General features: G+C 42.6%; 1 long non-coding RNA gene across 1 annotated transcript; it reads left to right on the top strand.

The window, feature by feature from the left end:
• The first annotated feature begins 870 nt into the window (after positions 1–870).
• LOC115258404 (uncharacterized) lies at positions 871–2,185 on the top strand. The gene is made up of 4 exons (XR_003893641.2): positions 871–1,404; positions 1,466–1,575; positions 1,643–1,796; positions 1,854–2,185. It is a non-coding gene; the product is annotated as an uncharacterized LOC115258404 (long non-coding RNA).
• Positions 2,186–17,198: the final 15,013 nt, after the last annotated feature.

Raw genomic sequence — 17,198 nt, 5'->3', positions numbered from 1 at the left:
GAAATTTCTGCAGATGGTAGCTAACAGAATGAACTTCATTCTCACAAAATATCACGAAGGTAAAAAAATAGCTTTTTGAGATATTTAATTTTTCGTAACAATATTCAGTTTATTTTAGAAGAACAACTAAATAAATTTTTCAATGTGAATTTTTATAAAAGCCGCCATTACAACTTTGCCGAAGACACTTTTCCGATCGAACAAGCAATTTTCAGTGATATGATTTTTCATTTGCATGTGTTCCATTTTTCATAGGCCTTATTTGAAAGTTAGTCGAGACTCCATAAAAAATTGAATATGAAAAAATGATTATTTATATTGATTAGAACAGCTGTGCAAAACTATCAGCAAATCAAAAATGCAAAATTAAAAAAATTGGATTTTTTTCGTGCTGCTTCGTGGAAAGCCTCATTTTGTTTAAATATGATCAAAACAACTCAAGCAAGTGAATTTTCTTCGTTTTTTAAATTTCAAGTAATAACTTGCCAGATTTAATAATAAAAACGAATGTTCAAATTTTCATTTTTTTTTTCTTGGTATATGGAACAATATTGAGCACGGTGAATGGAGACCATTGATTTTTAGGGTACCCATTTACCGTGCCTTTTTGTTTCAATTAAAAAAATATGAGTAATCGTACTTTCTTGGTAAACTTTCTTCTGTAATGCAAAATACATACTTGAATGTGAACTTAATTGCTTCTTGGTGGAATAAAAACGTTACTACATTTAGTTTATCGCTTAAATAACCTTGGCGCAGTTTTCGTTTTTTTTTTTTTTATTAAAGCCTGTATCCGCAATAATCGGGACACAGAAAGCTGTGTTGCGTTTAACTTTGTAATAGTTAGAAATGTGCCCTGAAAGACAAGTTAGTTTAAATAAGTTTATGTAAACCAACATTCCGCGCAATAAAATGATCCGTAAAGAACCGAGCAGGCACCCCTGGTAAAGCCTACCCTGAATTTGCCATGCACCATCCCACGCTCTTGCCAACCAACACACATGACACTAACGCATACATGCCGAATCGAGCACACGACAGCCTGAGCGACGCTGAGAACAGCGAAGAACACATAATCCCACGCAGGTACCTACAGATCGGCTCAAGAGAGTCACGAGGTCAGCGGTGACACCGACGATGCATGTCAAGCATCTCCCTCTCGTGCGAGACACACAGGCGAAAGCGTCGCGACGGCGGAAGTCTCTCTGAGCACGCCACGCCACTACATGGAAAGCAGCAAGGAGAATCGCTGTGCAGAGATGAAACTCCCAGTCAGTCCACGCAGATCAGTCGTTCGGTACGGTGCGGTTTAGTGCGCTGCTACGGGTGTGTCGCTTTGAACAAAGCTGCACTATAAAAATTGCAACAGTGGAATCCGGGAATACAGCCACCCAACGAACCGTGGTGAGTTTTCGTGTTCCGAATAAGAAACCGCAGTAGATAACGGAATTATTGTAATCCTCAGACCAACGGCGTTGCAGCGGACAAAAGCACACGGCCATCTTGTGGACCGACGAAGCCCTGCAGCCTTGCATTCAGCTCTATAGGCCGGAATCAATCGCCATCTTGTTGAGGGTGAGTGAATGCACGTGTTCGATTCAGAAACAGCTTGTTAATCGATGGATTTTATCTGGACAAATAGGCTATTTGCGAGGAAGACACGCTCGCCCGTGGTACAGCTGGCATCCCGACTACCACGCGCTCGAACCAATCGGACTACGCGTAGGACGAGAATTCTGGCTTTCTGGCGGCGATTGCTAAAACGGCGAAGAAGAGGAAGAGCCTTCTCATAAGAAGTATGCACCGATCAGAATCTGACTGGATATAGTTTCTGACAGTTTTGTTTGCCCTAGGGCTCTTTTTTCCTGTTTCTAGTTTGGCCCAAGGCGCTTACGGGACGAACGACGCCGCTGGGGAGCCGTGATCTGGCGCGGACTGGGATCGCAGCGAGAGGCAAGGTCACCCAAGGACGGGTGCAGCGATACAGCCGGTGGATGGCTGACCGCGCGTGATTGCTCCGGCATCGGGAGAATGCCGATTGTCGACGCAACGTACCGACTGGATCTGTGAGTAGGAGATAAAGAGAATCTTAGTTGATAAGGAGATAAAGGAGTTAGGAATGGGATTGGTAGGATAGAGGAGAGTAGGCAGTGGCACAATGGGGTGTAATTAGTAATAAAGCGTTGGCAACATGTACTGTAGTTGGTGCTTCATTTTCAGTGTTTGTGCTCGAATAACCACTCTGGGTAACAGCTTTGCGTTACTGGTCGGGGAAATCACAACAAACAGCTGAAACTCTGCAATAGATACATTAAAAATGTTCAAATTTGGCCAACACATCTTCAGATGTGTTCATTTCACCTACCAAATTTCAGTTGAGTCGGTGCAGTTCTTTTTGTTGTAGCAATGAAAGAGTAGAATGTGCGCCATTGAATTTTGTACAGCCCCTAGTTTTGCTAGTCAACGCTGTAACTTTTGAATTTGGCAAAAGAAATAGCTGAAATTTTGAACACAAATCTCTCAATCTACATTTGTTGCATAGGCAAAATTTCAAAAAAAATCGATGCGCTATTAACAATTTTATAGTCGAAACATGCATTGGGACTGAACGTGATTTTAGCCCCTCAGACAGCAATTAGTCGGCAACCTTTATTGTTTCGATTGTACTTTTGAAAGTACTATACCTATAATCATCAAATTTTGCAGGCATAACATACACATAATCAACTACCTTCTGTGAAAATTTCATGGAAATTGGCAGAGAAGTTCAAAAGTTATGAATAGGCAAATATTTCACATGAAAAACACGAAAAATTTTCACTAAGATTCACCCCTATCAACACCAGTATTTTGCAAACCAATTGATCAAAGTTGATGAAATTTTGCAGGAAAGTGTCTTTATAAGTATCATAACTGCTAACGCGATTTTATAATTATCATCACAGAACTAAGAACTGTAACGCAAAACAACCATCTATTATGCGAATGAAAATTGGTCATAATTGTACAAAACGCTTAAAACCATGTCTGTTTGTTTTTCATCCACAATTAAAAGTAATGCATCGATTTATATAAAATTTGGCACACATAATAAACATGCACCAAAGAGTTCTCAGTCAATTATTTGGCCAATTTTACCGATTCATTACAGAGCTACAGCTGTACTTCTGTGTCCCGATTATTGCGGATACAGGCTTTATGCATGCAGTGAACGAGCAGAAACTCGCTCCATGTAAACACACTTTAGTGTTAAAATGGTATATTAAAATGTTTCTAATGAGCGTTTTGACATGGTAACAAATCATTGGCGTTGTATTGGTGAAATTGAAGGCAAATTGTCATACCATTCAATCGTAATATGGAAATAATGAAAAAAAATTCGCAGGCACACGGTGACTGGCGCCTTGCCGGTACATAATTCTCAATTACCAATTGCAATTCGAATAAAACGATTTTTTGGGTGGTTTATCATTTTTCATGAAGCTGAAAATCACATTTTCTTTCTGAAATTCATCGACGGCCGGTCGACAACGGACCAGATCTTTACCGTACGGCAAATCCTCCAGAAATATCGTGAATACCAGGTCCAAACGCATCAAAGCGGCATACGACAGTATCGACCGCGCAGAGCTATGGAGAATCATGGGCGAAAACGGCTTTCCTGGGAAGCTGACTAGACTGATTAAAGCAACGATGGACGGTGTGCAAAACTGCGTAAGGGTTTCGGGTGAACTATCCAGTTCATTCGAATCTCGCCGGGGACTGCGACAAGGTGATGGACTCTCATGCCTACTCTTCAACATCGCTCTGGAAGGTGTGATGCGAGATGCGACGAGCCGGGCTCAACAGCCGGGAAACGGTTTTCTCAAAATCCGGTCAATTTGCAATCCGGTGTTTTGCGGACGACATGGACATTATCGCCAGATCGTTTGGAACGGTGGCAGAGCTGTACACCCGCCTGAAACGCGAAGCAGCAAAAGTCGGACTGGTGGTGAATGCCTCAAAAGCAAAGTACATGCTGGTAGGCGAAACCGAGCACGACCGGGTCCGTCTAAGTAGTAATGTTACGATAGACGGGGATACTTTCGAGGTGGTGGAGGAATTCGTCTACCTCGGATCCTTACTGATGGCTGACAACAACCTGAGCCGTGAAATTCGAAGGCGCATCATCAGCAGAAATCGGGCCTACTACGGGCTCCAGAAGAAACTGCGGTCGAAAAAGATTCACCCATGCACCAAATGCCCCATGTACAAAACGCTAATAAGACCGGTGATCCTCTACGGGCACGAGACATGGACTATGCTCGAGGAGGACCTGCAAGCACTCGGAGTTTTCGAGCGACGCGTGCTAAGGACGATCTTCGGCGGCGTGCAGGAGAACGGTGTGGGCGGAGAAGGATGAACTTTACGGCACTTTACGGCAAACCTATCATCCAGAAGGGGGCCAAAGACGGAAGGATACGGTGGCAGGGTATGTTGCAAGAATGCCGGACAACAAACCTGCAAAGCTGGTGTTTGCAACTGATCCGGTTGGCACAAGAAGGCGTGGAGTGCAGAGAGCACGATGGGCGGACCAGGTGGACCGTGACTTGGCAAGCATAAGGCGCGACCGAGGATGGACAGCGGCAGCCACAAACCGAGTATTGTGGCGTACTATACAGTCGAGACTCTTATAAGATCACTGGTCGGGGGGCGCAATAGGAATCCGCTTAATAGGAGACTAAGAGCTTATGGGATTTCGGCATTTTGGGGGTGTGGCCTGTTATCACGGGTGTGTTAAGAGTTAACGCAATACTTTCTTCGGCAAAGTTTTAGGGCTTGATAAGATCTACCATTTAGAACTTTGATTTGAACATATGATTAGTTGGCAATTTGGCCGCTAGAGGGACCATCAACAGTTTGATGCTTAATTGCACTACAGGAACCATAAAACTTCGCAACTCATCGTCAGTAAGTTATTGGCGTACCCAAAAACTTTCCCGAAGACACTATCCTTCCAAATTATCAGGGTCTTGAGCTGTCGCATATCGTAACGTTTGCTTGACAACCTGATATGGTTCCTGTAATGCAATTTAGCATCAAATTGTTGATGGTCCCTCTAGCGGCCAAATTGCCAACTAATCATATGAACCAATGTTCTAAATGGTAGATCTTATCAAGCCCTAAAACTTTGCCGAAGAAAGTATTGCGTTAACTCTTAACACACCCGAGATAATAGGCCACACCCCCAAAATGCCGAAATCCCATAAGCTCTTAGTCTCCTATAACGCTCACCCCTGTCTAGTAGGAGTTCGTTTAATAGGAGTCCGTTTAATAGGAATTCGTTTAATAAGAGACTCGACTGTAGTTGATTATGTCTTGTCTTAATGATGTTGAACAAATGTATGTATGTAGTGCCCAGAAAAACACCTTTGATAACAAATTTAATTGAATACACTATTTTACAAAATAAAACGAAAGTCGTGAACTTCTGTCAACGACCAAAATTTTCAAGCACAATTTAGTGCTGATTTCGAAACCGACCTTCAAAAAATTTTAAGTAGAACAGTTTTTGAGTTTTAGCTCAATAACGAGTGTTACAACTTTTCAAAATAAGTAATTTACTAAAATTCAAATATATTGCGTTTTGTTCTACCAATTTTTCTTTTTCCATAAATTAAAAGCTGAATACAATACCATTTGATCATCTGAATACTGGTTTTGCGTCAAATTGGTGAAATTCAAGATATTAGCGAGTTTTAGGGACGATCTCCTTAAATTTAGGCATAATTCCCAATTTTTTTTTATGAAATGTATTTTTTTTTCAATAAGAAAAAAAACAATTTAAAAATTCTGTCTCGACGTTCATTTGACATATCGTATGTAGGCGAGTTACAGTAAAAATTTCAACTCAATCGGAGCATTGATTACGGAGAATGAGATGTATGAAGTGAGCGACTTTGCTTAAAAATAGAACAAAAATCGATTTCAAATTACCAAACTTATATGGAAAATCGAAAAAAATCCGCTCTTCTGTATTTTTTTTTCTTTCGCGTTTTCGAATTCAGGGCATGATTCTACACCAAAAATGATTATCAGCTTACCGAGTTCAAAAATACTGTAAACTAGTGATATTTAAATTGTGAGACACCTTGGGCGTTAACGGGTTAAGAAGTATTGGTTAAGAAGTCTGAGCCCAGATATTATACTGCTGGCCCAAAACCTGCCAGTGACTCATAAAGGTGCCATAACACTGTTTGTCAAAATGTTAAGTATTTGTCATTGTAGTCCGACATTCATCCAAAGATGTCATGATTCACGTTTTGTTGGTCATTTGTAGGGTTTGTTTGGCCTAATATTTGTCATGTCTAATGGGACCTTAAGGCTGCTTTTTAGACAAAAAAAATGTTTCGCTGCGTAACAATATTCCGACAATCACTGCAAAACCTTCCCCATTCCAGCTAATTTTTATTTCCTTGAGAACTGCGCACTGACCTCAGGAATGATTTATAGTGTCATATTCGAACGGATTTTGCACCAGACCTCGATATGTTGCAGTTCACAGCTACGGCTTATCGCACTGCACACATGCATCATTCCCTTCACTTGGCTCGCCGATCGGATACGGTGTGGTCTGGTGACCAACCTGCTAGTGCTCTAGCTCTACGTAGGTACTACAATCGAACAGGCGGCGCAGGCAGCTCCAATTAATCTTACACCAAGTTCACTGTCAAAGTAACGCTCGGACCTGGCATAATTTGTAACCTCATGCTTGGATAATTATTACCTTCAATCAGGAATCATCAGCATTCGCACAAGGGTGCTACCGGAGTCGTTTCCCTCCCGCTTCCCCAAGTCCAAGGTCCAGACATTCTCGCCGGCCGCTTCCCGAGAACTAGAGGACCAAAGGAATGGGACGTGGGTAATGATCGGATCAGCAAAGTGCGTGCGAGTGATTTTGTGCAGCAGCAGTAGCAGTCTTCGGCTAATCCTGGATTAAAAGGCACGATAGCAGCGGCGTCTGATAATCACCTTCCTTCACACGCTCTTTGATTGGACGCACTTGGTGGGACTGCAAGGATGTGGCTTTTTTCTCAACCGTTTTAGAAATATCTCTCTATGTTGCAGATTGAAGCTTTTGTAGGTTCACTGACAATGATCATGAAATGATGTGTGGTTAACTACTGTGGTTGACGGATGGGGCGAAGTAAAACAATGTCGGTACAATTAGTTTTCGCCATTGTTGTGCGATCGCTGAGTTTCATGAGTGAAGGATTGGAGTATAAGGGTAACAATACATTTTATAAATACTTCTTTTTTTTTTTTTTTTATCTAGTTCATTTATTTGGGGCTCAATCGCGTATAACGCTTTACGGAGCCGAGGATCTTTCTTTGTACTTAATAGTATACATTATACAGAGTAATAACTTTTTAATGATATCTGTTAGTAATGGGTGGAAGCCAGGGTACTCGTGGCAGCTCGAGGTTAGAAGGTCACATTTTGAGGGATGGACAGGGTAAGGATTGGGTCAAAGGTTTCACTGCTGCTCATCCGGTGGTGAATCGCATCTTGCTAGCGTATTCGGTGCCTTGTGGTGTTGGTACCAACTTGTTCTGGGACTTGGTCTTCCGGATGGCCAGGAGCAGCTTGGTAACACAAAGAGGACAAAACAGAGAAAAAAAAAACTGGAGAAGAAAACACAAGCGAATTAAACTTTTATACCAGCAGAGCGAAGAAAGTCGAAAATACATCCCATGTATGTGACATCGCGGGTCCCCAACACATCTCTCACAAGAACAAAGGGTTGTCTACCTCGGGCCTCAAGGGTATCCAATAGTAGCGCTCTGGAGGCGTCATTATCCGGGCATTGCCAAACTACGTGGTCGATGTCATCATAACCGGAACCGCACTTAGTACAAACATTGCTCAACGCGAGGTTAATCCTGTGTAAATGCGCGTCTAGCGAGTAATGGTTGGACATAAGTCTTGACATCACGCGAATAAAATTGCGACTTACATCCAAACCATACCACCACACTCGCAAAGAAACATTAGGAATAATGGAATGTAACCACCGTCCCAGCTGGCCATCTCGCCAATCATTTTGCCAACTTTGAAGAGAACTCTGGCGAACAAAATGGAAAAATTCATCATGTGAAATTCTTCTATCATAGATCTCACCTTCCTGTGCGCCCACCTTTGCGAGAGAGTCCGCCTTCTCATTGCCATAAATTGAGCAATGTGAGGGGACCCATACAAAGGTAATCTTGTATGATCTTTCGACCAGTGCACCCATCTGCTCCCTTATTTTTGTAAGAAAGTAAGATGAATGTTTTACAGGTTTCATCGACCGGAGTGCCTCAATCGAACTAAGGCTATCCGAGAAGATGAAGAAATGGTCTACGGGCATGTTGGAAATCATCCCCAAAGCGAAGTTGATTGCTGCCAGCTCAGCAACATAAACCGAACAAGGTTCCTGAAGTTTGCGGAAGGCAGTGAAATTTTCATTGAAGACACCGAAACCAGTGGATCCATTTATGCGAGACCCATCAGTGAAGAATCTCTTACAGGAATTGACATTTTGGTACTTTTCGTTAAAAATGCGAGGAATAGATATACATCGAAGTTGATCTGGTATTCCATGAATAGCTTGTTTCATGGACAGATCGTATTTAACAGAGGAACTGTCATTAGTGAAGTGTACACGAGGAGGATTATAACCTGGGAGGCTTATATCAGATGACATGTAGAAAAGATAGATTCTCATGAATTTTGACTGAGTGTTCAGATTGAGCATTTCTTCGAAGTTTTCAATAACAAGTGTGTTGCTCACTCCACACTTGATAAGTAACCTTAACGAGAGCTCCCAGAATCGGTTCTGGAGAGGTTTCACCCCTGCCAGGACCTCTAGGCTCGCATTATGCGTTGAGTGCATGCAACCGAGGGCAATACGCAAACAACGATATTGAATTCGTTCCAGCTTCATTAGGTGGCAGTTTGCTGCTGAGTGGAAGCAGAAAGAGCCATACTCAATAACAGAGAGAATAGTCGTTTTGTAAAGTTTTATGAGGTCTTCCGGGTGAGCCCCCCACCATGTTCCGGTAATTGTGCGTAGAAAATTGATCCTTTGTTGACATTTTTGCACCAAATACTTGATTTGGGTACCCCAAGTGCCTTTTGAATCAAACCAGACCCCAAGGTATTTCGAAGTCAAAGATTGGTCGATTTCTATTCCCAAAAGATTGAGTTTCAGTTGGGCTGGGTTCCGCTTTCTAGAAAACACAACCAATTGAGTTTTTTGCGGAGCAAACTCGATCCCTAAATCTCTTGCCCAGATTGACAGATTATTTAGAGAATTTTGCAATGGTCTTTGCAACATTTCTGCATGTGGGCCTTTTAGAGAAACCACAGCATCATCTGCAAGTTGTCTTAGCGTGCATTGTCCTTCCAAGCAACTATCAATGTCTTTCACGTAAAAATTATAAAGCAAGGGACTTAAACATGAGCCTTGGGGTAGGCCCATGTAACTAATTCTGGAAGTTGTCAGTTGTCCGAGATTGAAACTCATATGTTTTTCTGACAACAAATTATACAAGAAATTATTTAAAATTCCTGGAAGTCCACTATTGTGCAGTTTTTCTGACAATATTCCTATGGAAACTGAATCAAAGGCGCCCTTAATATCCAAGAAAACTGAAGCCAGTTGCTCCTTTTCCGCAAAGGCCAGTTGAATATCTGTTGAAAGCAACGCTAGACAATCGTTTGTTCCTTTGCCCTTGCGAAACCCGAACTGTGTATTTGAAAGCAAGTTATTCGATTCGACCCAATGGTCGAGTCGTGATAGGATCATTTTTTCCAACAATTTCCTTAAACATGATAACATAGCAATTGGACGGTATGAATTATGATCAGACGCTGGTTTACCAGGCTTTTGAATAGCTATTACTTTGACCTGTCTCCATTCATGCGGAACGATGTTGTTCTCCATGAATGAGTTGAACAGGTCCAGTAATCGTCTTTTCGCGATATCTGGGAGATTCTTTAGAAGATTGAACTTGATCATATCGCTTCCCGGAGCGGAATTGTTTGATGAAAGAAGAGCCATAGAAAGTTCCAGCATAGTGAAGGGTCTGTCCAGAGAACCGTCTCTTGGGGATGTTTCCCAAGAAATCGGTTGTGCTGGGACTGAGTCTGGGCAGACCTTTTTCGCGAAGCTGAATATCCAACGGTTGGAGTATTCGTCACTCTCATTAGAAGAAGAGCGGTTTCGCATGTTGCGAGCCACTCTCCAAAGCGTTGTCATTGAAGTTTCTCTTGAGAGACCCTCAATAAAGTGTCGCCAATAACTACGCTTCTTCGCTTTCAGCAGGTTTCTCAGCTGTCTTTCGAGCTTTGCGTACTCTTGATAAAGATCTGAGGTACCGTGCCTACGAAAAGTTTTGAAAGCATCAGATTTTTTAAGATACAACTGGGTGCAATCATCATCCCAGCCTAGTGTGGCTGGTCTTCTTTTGAAGGTTGCACTTGGAACACGTCGTTTTTGTGATTCTAATGCACTCTTATATATCAGTTCAGACAGGAATCGATACTCATCCAAAGGTGGGAGGGGATTGAATGATTCGATGCCAAAAGATACCGCTTCTGCATACTTTTGCCAATCGATATTCCTTGTGAGGTCAAAAGGAACCTGAATTGGATGGTCTGACCTTTCACTATTATGCTTTATGGTGGTTATAATGGGTAAGTGATCACTACCATGAGGATCCTCGATTACCTTCCACAAGCAATCGAATGATAGTGAACTTGACCCCAGTGATAGGTCGAGACGACTTTCTTTGCCGTCAGATGCAATACGTGTCACTTCACCTGTATTTAAAATGTTCAAATTGAAATCGTCGCACAAATCATAGAAAACGGCCGCTCTATTATCGTCATATGGTTCGCCCCACCCTGTACCATGCGCGTTCATATCACCCAGAATTAAAACTGGATGTGATAGTGCAGAAACCGCATTCCAAAGATGACGGCGGTTAATTGAAATTCTTGGAGGAATGTAAACGGAAGCTACGCAAAGTTCTTTACCCTTTACGTTTATTTGGCAAGCGACGATTTCTACGCCAGGATGAGTCGCGATTGGAATTCTATAAAATGAGTAAGTCTTTTTGATCCCCAAAAGAACTCCCCCATAATGGTCATCTCTATCCTGGCGTATAATGTTAAAATCGTGGAAGTTGAGTTCATCTTCAGAAGAAAGCCATGTTTCACAAAGGGCAAATATATCACAATCAGAGTTGTGAATCAAAAACTTAAACTGGTCTAATTTAGGTTTTAGACTATGACAGTTCCACTGTAGCACAGTGATCATATCTTGTACCTCACTTGATGAATTATCCATCGAAAGATATGATCGCAGCAAGGAGGGGCCATGATTGTGTCAGATTCCGAAGATATTCTTCTACTGTAGGTATAAACATATCAATAATGCCTCTAAATGTTTCTGGAAGGCTGAGGGCATCATATAAGCGATCCACGAGAACCCTAAAAGTAAACAGTCCTCGCTTGGGTCTAGGAGGCTTGCTTGAATTGCGAGGAACTTTGGTAGCTTTTTTCTTGCTACCTTGTCGATTATTTCTCTTTGAAGTGTATTTAACAGGCGGAGACGGGGGTGACAGGTTCTTGCTACAACATGGATCTGAAGCTAGAGGAACCTGATTCTTCGGAGTTTTTGAGTTTACCCCGTCCCCTTTGACATTAGGCAAACTTTTGAGGGAAGACTTCAAAAAGACCTTTCGGCGCAATCCCGGGGAAGATGATGACTTCCTTTTTCCAGGTGCGTGTACCTCCGAAAGAGATCCACCCTCATCAGTTTCGCCATCGTCCTGATCATCGGAAGACAACTCCTGATAGGGATTTTCAACTGGGACAGCTGATTCAGACACGGAATCTGGTGTTTTAAAAGATTTCACCATCTCCGCATAGGTCTGCTTGGAGCGCCTTATAATAGAGCGACTCTCATTTCGAATGCGTCTTTTGTAAGCCGGGCAAACTTGCAAGTCGTGTGGATCTCCGCCACAGTAGCTACATTTTTCCGCTTCCTGTGTGCAAGAGTCCTCCAAATGAGCTTGGTTGCATTTGCCACAACGGGGCTTGTTGTCGCAAAAGCTATCACTGTGACCAAACTGCTTGCATTTGGTACAATTAAAAACCTTCGGCCTAAAAAGATGCACTGGGTAAAAACCACCATCAATTACAACAAATTCCGGGAGGACGGAACCTGGAAAAGTCACTCGAAAAAACGCTGAAGGCGAGTACACCTTTTTATTTCCTTCCATGGAAACCTTAGATAAGCGTTTACAGTCTAGGATAGCCACATCAGGAATTGACCTATTTTTGAATCGACCAAAGCCGGTCTTGATGTCCTCACATGTCAGCATTTCGTCGAGGATCTTCCCCTCCACCTCCACTTCTCGTGCTGGCACATAGACGGCGTATTCAACAGTAAACGCTTCGTGTTGAGCAATTTCATTTGCTGCTTTGTAGCTAGGTGCGGTAACACGCAGCTTGGATGCTTTCACTTGGTGAATAACGGTCCCAGGATACTTACGCGTCAGCTCTCGAGAAATCGAAAGCATATTCAATGGTTTGCATTTGCGCCGGAAATAGACAACCCAAGGTCCAGGCGAAGATGGCTGATAAAACCGCGTACGAGCAATGATATCATTAGGAGGCGTTTCGCCTCCAATCGAATCGTCCATGTGGAAACAAATTTATGGAAAATAACTCAAAAGTGCAAAAGAGGAAGAGAAAAACCCTAAAGTATTTACAGTGCACTTTCTTCCTTAGGACGACAACTGTTTGGTTTGTAAACCAAACAATGTTAATAATATATAGAAAAAAAAATAAAGCAAAAAAAAAAAAAACTTGTACTAATAATATACGAATTCAATTCTTATGTTTATTTTAGCGCACCCTGTAGGATGCAAAAAAACGGTATTGAAAAAAAAAGAAAAAATAGCTAATAAAAAAAAACAAAAAAAAATGGTCCGTTATTTACAGTTTGTACACCCTTACCCGTATACAGTAGTTTGGGAACCACTGTTATGGATGTCAAAAAAAACACGTGGTCGAATGTGGACTGGGGATACAATAGACAAAAGCGATCAAAACAAATTGGGCGGACAAAAGAGTGTATCGAAAGAGTGATACTTATCTGACCGAAGCAGGTAGATATTTATCACAGGCAGGTCGATGGTAAAGCTGTCCGTCGCGTCTGCCTTCGCACCCGTCGCCGCCGTCCTTTTCGATGACGGAGGGGCTGATGATGGCGATAAAGATGACTTTCTTGGATGCGATGCTTCTTCTTTGATGTACGATGATGCAAGCACCTCGCTTCCCGGGTTGCGCTGGATACCACCTTGCGACACTACACTTCGCACAAGCAGGAAAACGTACGATATAAAAAACCTTCCGCACTTGCGGGGGAAAAAACTCCACTTATACGAGGTCTATCGCGTGGTGAGATACGGAGCACACGTCCGACTCGTCCAAATGCACAACTGGGAATGTTATAAATACTTCTTGTCTCAGTCAATTACAAGATCCTATATTGCAGACTTACCATGGTCACATTCGTATTGAACTAATCTCAGTGTTACGGATTTTATAGAGAAAACATGCTTTTTGCCATTTTTCTCATGAGATACTCAGTTTTCAGCCTAAAATGTACCGAAAAGCTTTGCTGAAGAGACCCGATGCTAAGAAAAAAGCTATGGCGTTGTAATTGCTTGTCGAAACAGTGTGGTTTTGTTGTTATTGTAGTTACTTACATACTAAAACTAAAACACATGGATGAGTTTTGTAGAATAGGGACTGTTCATAAATCACGTATGTAGACCAAAATTTGCTCTATCTCAGCCGATTTTTCCCCCAAGAGTAAACAAAGCAACACTAGCGTAAAAAATGGTATAGCTTGTAAGATTTTTCAACCCCACCTTTCAACTCGATTTTTAAACCTGATGACACGGGCCTCTTGGATAACCAATTCGGCTTCCGGAAGGGTGGATCGACGGTGGACGCTATTACGGATGTATCCAAAACGGCCGAGATAGCGTTCCAAAAGAAGCGAATGGGAATCCGCTTTTGTGCAATCGTCACGCTGGACGTAAAGAACTTTCAGCTGGGCTGCCATCGAGTGCGTCAGTGGCTGTTCGGGCCCGTATGAAGTTGATCAACTATTTATATTAACTTCTTTTCTCGATCAGCCTAGATAGCTTGTGTAGTGTCGGTAGCGATTGTCTGAATTGGCTAAGAATAACACTACGAACCGCCTGTTCCGGTGGTAAGAGTCCACCAACAGGTGACCCCTAATTCATGGTGTGATGCGGCTTCGTGCTTACCGTGCCTAGGAATAAATGGCTAGGGGGTCTAATAAAAACCTAACCGCAAACGGAGCGTGTGGAGTACCAGGGCGCCCTCCACAGTATGTTGCCCTTACTGCGCTAACCGGAGCAATGGTGCAGCGGACCTTGTGTTTCTCCGGAACAATCGACTGCCCTTCTTTAGTCTCACTTGAGGCTGAATAAGGGCGGGATTATGAAGATGTTGTTAATTAGTTTAAATTTTCACCTATATGGTTTCGCATTATGCGATTTACACAGTGTATTCTGTGTATCCTCGCCTGTGGCGTTTTTCAATCGATACCAATCTGGTTTTCTTGCTGCTGTTCTGTGTTTTGCTGTTGTTTCGAAGAGTTTTATCTTGCCTAGTTTGGGTAGTGGCTACGGTTAGGATAGCTCAGATCAATCTTCAGCATAAAAGAACAGCAACAATCAATCTTTGCAGACTTATGCAAAATGGTTCAGCCCAAGTAGCCTTGGTCCAATAACCTTACTTCCGTAAGGGGAATTTCTATCTAGGAAACCTTGTGAACCCGGTGTTTGCTACTTTCAGTAAACATGAAATGGCAAACTCGCGTTTCATGCCTCAAGCCTGTGTGCTTATCAACAACGCAATAGCTGCTACACTCATCTCTAAACTAACCACCAGAGATGTATGTGCTATCACAATTGATGTTTCTGTTGGAAACCTCAACAGGAAATACGTCTATTGTTCGGTTTATTTACCGCATGATAAACCATCCCCTACGGATGCTTTCAAACAAGTCTGTACTTCAAAAGGCCTTCCGCTAATTGTTGGCAGTGATGCTAATGCTCACCATGTCATCTGGGGCAGCTCAGACATTAACTTGAGAGGCTCCAGTTTGATGGAGTACTTAAGTAGTATAGATCTTGCATTACTTAACATAGGCAACCGCCCAACCTTCATGGTATCTGCTAGACAGGAAGTATTAGGCATAACGCTTTGCTTTAGTAGAATTAGTCACGAGCTGACCAATTGGTATGTGTCAGATGAAGAATCTTTATCTGACCATCGCTACATCTTTTTTGAACATTTAAATGTTGCTTCGCAAACATTGCGTTTCAGGAATCTCCGGTCAACAAACTGGGATCTTTTTACTGATTTGGTTGCGGCCAAATTTCATGGATACTCACCATCCATCTATTGACACTCCAAGTGATTTAGATGATGCCGTTGATACCACAACGACCTTCATCATGGAAGCTTTTGAAGAAGTATGCCCTCTACGGTCTGTGAAGATCACAAGAGGAACCCCTTGGTGAAACTCTGATCTGTCGAAACTCAGGAAACAATGTAGAAAGAGTTGGAACAGACGACGTTCGGCTGGTTCGGAGGCTTTCAGGTCGGCTCGCAAGGCCTACAGGAAAGCTCTCCGGTCTACTGAACGATCCGGCAGGAAAAAAACTTTTGTACAAATGTTTCCAGTTTGATTGAAGTCAGTCGGTTGAACAAAATCCTTACGAAATCTAAGGATTTCCGAGTGAAAGAACTTCGTTTACCAAATGGCGATCTGACTTCCTCTAATGAGAAAGTTCTGGAATACTTATTCAGCACACACACTTTTCCGGATGTGTTGATATATCTTTGGATGAACCTGATGTCTTTTCTTGTAGTTATGATTCCCTGGCTTTGGCTCGAAGTATTGTAACTGTAGAATCGATTGATTGGGCACTTGATAGCTTTGTTTCAGACCTATAAGTCATTTCTTCTGAAATGCTTTTTTTATCTGTATTAACGAGATTTTTAGCCCTAGTCTAGTTCATCTCGGGACTCACGCTTTACTTCCCTTCCGAAGGAATAACCCACATTTTGTGAGTTTGTCGGGAGTGGGATTCGATCCCAGGTCCTCGGCGTGATGGTCAAGCGTTCTAACCATCACACCAGGTCCGCTCCACATTTTCTGAAATGCTTAGAACGCATTGGATCATCTGGCCAACGTGCCTTTTTATGTGAACCAACATGCCTACCAATCTGGCAAGTCCACTGTGACTCTTTTACACAAGGTTGTTTACGATATTGAGAAAGCATTCGCTCAAAATCAATCTTATTTGGTTGTTTTCTTAGATATCGAGGGTGCGTTTGACGATGTGCCTTTCGATGCCATATTGGAAGCCGCACGGAGTCATAGTATATCTTCAATGATTTCCAATTGGATTCATCAAATGCTCAAAACCGATTCTCTTCTCGACATTGCGTCTAGCAGGGATTAGGAAATTGAGTGTTTGCGGATGCCCCCAAGGAGGAGTCTTGTCACCGCTTTTGTGGAATCTCGTAGCAGATACGCTATTGAGGCAACTCAATGATAGCGGTTTTCCTAGGTTTTGCGACGACTACCTAGCATTGTTAGTTGGTATGTGCATCACCACCCTTTTCGACCTGATGCAAAGCGCCCTTCAGGTAGTTGAGGGTTGGTGTCGCCAATATGGCCTTTCGGCTAATCCGAGTAAAACATCTATTGTTCTTTTCACGGAAAGTCGAAGCCGTAATGGCGTTCGACCTTTGCGTCTCTTTGATTCTGAAATCGATGTGACGGAACAGGTAAAGTACGTTGGAGTCATTCTTGATTCCAAGCTTTCCTGGACACCTCGTATTGAGTTCAGAATCAAGAAAGCGTGTATGGCCTTCGGGCAATGTCGGCGAACCTTTGGTACAACTTGGGGTCTAGAACCCAAGTATATCACATGGATCAACACAACTGTTGTTCGACCAATATTCGCCTATGGATGTCTTGTGTGGTGGCTAAAGCGCGAAGCGAGAACGATCCAATCACAATTAGACCATCTCCAAAGGATGTGCTTGA

This window comes from Aedes albopictus, chromosome 2 (genome assembly GCF_035046485.1).
Source record: "Aedes albopictus strain Foshan chromosome 2, AalbF5, whole genome shotgun sequence".
Lineage (NCBI taxonomy): Eukaryota > Metazoa > Arthropoda > Insecta > Diptera > Culicidae > Aedes > Aedes albopictus.
This window is presented reverse-complemented; position numbering and strand designations above follow the sequence as displayed.